This window comes from Tiliqua scincoides, chromosome 3, assembly GCF_035046505.1.
Source record: "Tiliqua scincoides isolate rTilSci1 chromosome 3, rTilSci1.hap2, whole genome shotgun sequence".
In the NCBI taxonomy this organism is placed as follows: Eukaryota; Metazoa; Chordata; class Lepidosauria; order Squamata; family Scincidae; genus Tiliqua; species Tiliqua scincoides.
In genome coordinates, this window is record NC_089823.1 from 66,908,479 (window position 1) to 66,912,402 (window position 3,924).

Sequence of the window (3,924 nt, forward strand, 5' to 3'; positions counted from 1 at the left end):
AATAATTTTGGGGGGGGGGATATTGGGGCTGTCACCCACACCCCCCTTCTGCCTTTGAAATGGAAGTAAATGGTTGTTATCCAACAGATCCCCCAGAGAGACAGGAACACTGATGTCATCATCTCTGGTTGTTCAACTGTGCTGTCATTCCATGGATAAGCTCTGTGATCTTGTGGGGGTTACTTCTGAGAAGACTCTGTAAATTAGAATCACAGCAACTGTGTGATGAAATGGCACCTCTGACCACTTGGCAGTGAGCATGTTCCAGCTTCTCACATTTACCTCAGTCAACAAGAAGCATGCACACCTTTTTACAAGCTGTTTGCTGGAAAACACAGTATCCAAATAAGGACCTTTTTAATTCATTCCAGCTGTTATGGTGCTGACTACTCTGTTTAGGAGGAAACCTCCAGTGGCTGCATGTGGCTCCAGTGGCTGCATAGAAAACAGGTCTTAAATAACTCCAAATGACTTTGCCGACCACTTTAAGGTAACATAATTTGTTTGCCTCAAGACAAAGAGATTTTTGTCTTGTTCCAAATAGCCCTTTCCTCTCACCCAGCTCTGGTAAAAACAACAGGCTAGGATGGCTCCATATCTATAACCATAAACTGTTGGCCTCATTTCCTTTTCTTCTGAACTGACTGTGGGAATTCACAGTTGCCAGTGGCACACCTGGTGGCCCCACCCTCCAACTGCCTCCACCTTACCTTGCCCTATCAAAGATGCATGCAATCTAGATATTCTCTTTTACCTTTCTACTCAGACCAATTTCATTTGTTCCAACAGTAACTGATCTGGTCTCTTATGAAGACAGACACACAACTGACAGAAAGGCTGCCCAGTCACAGAAAAAATAGGATGGAAACCTTGCTGACATACAGTCTTCCAGGAAGTGACAAAAATAGCTCAGTCACTTTTACTGAGATAGTGATTTGAGGCCTTCAGTGGGTCCAATGAGATATACTTCTCATCCAAAGGCTTATGGTCTACAATTAGGTAGACAAAATGTGGTTGGAGCGCAAGACTTGACAAATGAGCTGGAAGAGGAACAAGGTGACATTTGAAGAGTAAGGTGGATGAGGCAGGTGGATGGCTTAAGATAGGCTTTACTTAAAAAGTAGATCTTGAGGAGGAGGAAAATGACTTGATGAACCAAAGTGGGAAGGAGACCCTATTTATAAGGAGCAGCACAACAGAAAACACAGAATACCAGATGGAGATTAACTGGGCTAGCAAACAAATGAATGCTCTTTCTGCCTTTTTATAGTAATATACTTGGCTATAGTGTAATATTATATAGCATTTTCAGAGCATTTGAAGTGCTTTATATGCATTTTCAGTAAACATTACCTCATAAATGTAAAACAATATTAGAAGGCTGAGGCTGAGAGATTATGGCTTGGCTAAGAATACCTGATGAGTGAAATTTTAGTTTCTGACTCACAATACCATCTTTTAGCCACAACATCATGCTGCTGTGAAATGTAAGTAACATGGTGATGTCTTATTTAGGTAACATTTATGACAGAGAAAGCTAATAGACAGTACTGGAAGAAATGCATCTGCATAATGGATATGGATATATGAAAATGTTTACACTTTATTGTAAGTGGACTTGATGCCTTGTTGGCAACCTTCAGTCTCGAAAGACTATAGTATCACGCTCTGAAAGGTGGTTCTGGCACAGCGTCTTGTGTGGCTGAAAAGGCCAATTCAGGAGTGACAATCCCTTCCACACTGGGAACAAGTGCAGTCTGTCCCTGGTCTGTCTCCCTGGCCATGGGCCTTCCTTCTTTGCCTCTTTGCCTCAGTCTGTTGGCCAAGTGTCTCTTCAAACTGGAAGAGGCCATGCAGCACAGCCTGCCTCCAAGAGGGCCGCTCAGAGGCCAGGGTTTCCCACCTGTTGAGGTCCATTCCTAAAGCCTTCAGATCCCTCTTGCAGATGTCCTTATATCGCAGCTGTGATCTATCTGTAGGGCGCTTTCCCTGCAAGAGTTCTCCATAGAGGAGATCCTTTGGGATCCAGCCATCATCCATTCTCACGACATGACTGAGCCAATGCAGGCATCTCTGTTTCAGCAGTGCATACATGCTAGGGATTCCAGCTTGTTCCAGGACTTTGTTGTTTGGAACTTTGTCCTGCCAGGTGATGCTGGGGATGCGTTGGAGGCAGCGCATGTGGAAAGCGTTCGGTTTCCTCTCCTGTGGTGAGCAAAGAGTTCATGACTCGCTGCAGTACAGAAGTGTACTCAGGACGCAAGCTCTGTAGACCTGGACCTTGGTATGTTCCGTCAGCTTCTTGTTGGACCAGACTCTCTTTGTGAGTCTGGAAAACGTGGTAGCTGCTTTACCAATGCGTTTGTTTAGCTCGGTATTGAGAGAAAGAGTGTCGGAGATCGTTGAGCCAAGGTACACAAAGTCATGGACAACCTCCAATTCATGCACAGAGATTGTAATGCAGGGAGGTGAGTCCACATCCTGAACCATGACCTGTGTTTTCTTAAGGCTGATCGTCAGTCCAAAATCTGACCCTTTTGAGATTACGTAGAGAACCAAAGAAGACTAAGTCATGGTTGAACTTCATTTTGTGGAGTGGTCTCCATTTTGTACAAGAGCTGAAGTTGCTAAGTGCCAGAGGTGGCAGAAGTCAGGAAAAGTGCAAGGACACTATAAACAAAGAAGGTTCCGTCTAGCTGAAGGTGCAAAGACACCTTCAATTGCAATCACAAGGGTTCCATTCAACTGAAAGTGCAAGGTCACTGCAATCAAAAAGATTCCATTCAGCTGATGACCCACCACTTGGGCTAAGGTTTGACCTTTTTAGTGACCTCAGGACACTCCATGACCTCATTACATCACTCAGTCAGGAATTTTCAGGCCTATCTCCTGATTGGATGATCAATCGGGCTAGGGGTATAAAGATACCTAGTTGGGGAGGCAGATAACACATCATCATCTTCAGAAGATCAGAGCATCTTCTCGACACTTTGGACAGGTGAACTAGCAGTGCTCTTAGAGCTACTACCATGTAAGTGGTAGGCTTGGTTAGGAGTATAGCTTTATTGTTTTAAAATATGTATCTCTGTTAAGTCTCTATTGGTCTTTTATAAAGGGATGTAACTGGAACTGTTTAATTCTTAATAAATATACTTAAGCTATAAACCTGTATTTTTTTTTGTAAGTATCTGGAACTGTTGCCGTTCTAAATTCAGTCTTGCTGTTTGGGCACTGTACTGTTTGGGTTAAGCTTTATAGCTTTTACTGGGTCCCTGAAGTTCATAGCTGAGAGGCTATTCAGTCCTCTCCTAGAAGGCTGTTTGTGTTGAGCTGTGTCCCCTAGGCAGGTAATAAGCTGTACGAGCCTGTGAATTTACAGACTAAAAGGTGGGGTTCCACCTTTTATAAATAAATAAAAACATGTTAACTTTTTGTCACAGGATTATGATAAAATAAGTCTTACATAAAAGGAATTGCTTTTTTTAAAAAGTTGTTTAGCCCACTGTTTATCCCAGTAATTAGGACTGATATAAAAATAATTTGGCAAATCATTTTAGGTAAGAGGAATTATTTTGTCATAATTCTGTGATATTTGTTTATAAATAATAATCCTTGTTTACACACACAAACTTAAGTAGCTTTCTGAATCTTTCTATAATGCTCTGAAGCTTTCTGAATATATAATCCTTTTATTGCAGCAGCTGCTGACCAAAATGACATATTGTCTCCCAAAAACCGAGGATACGTTTCAAGTAACAAAGTTGTATTAAGCTGAAATAGTGAATAGTATCATATACCAATAGCATACACATGACTGCTGCTGTAATCTATTTAAGAACTTGCTTTTTGATTTCTATGCAACCAAAAGTATGCTAAAACCATAGATTCCAAAGTCTTTCTTCTTCAGCCTGTCTTCACTCTGAA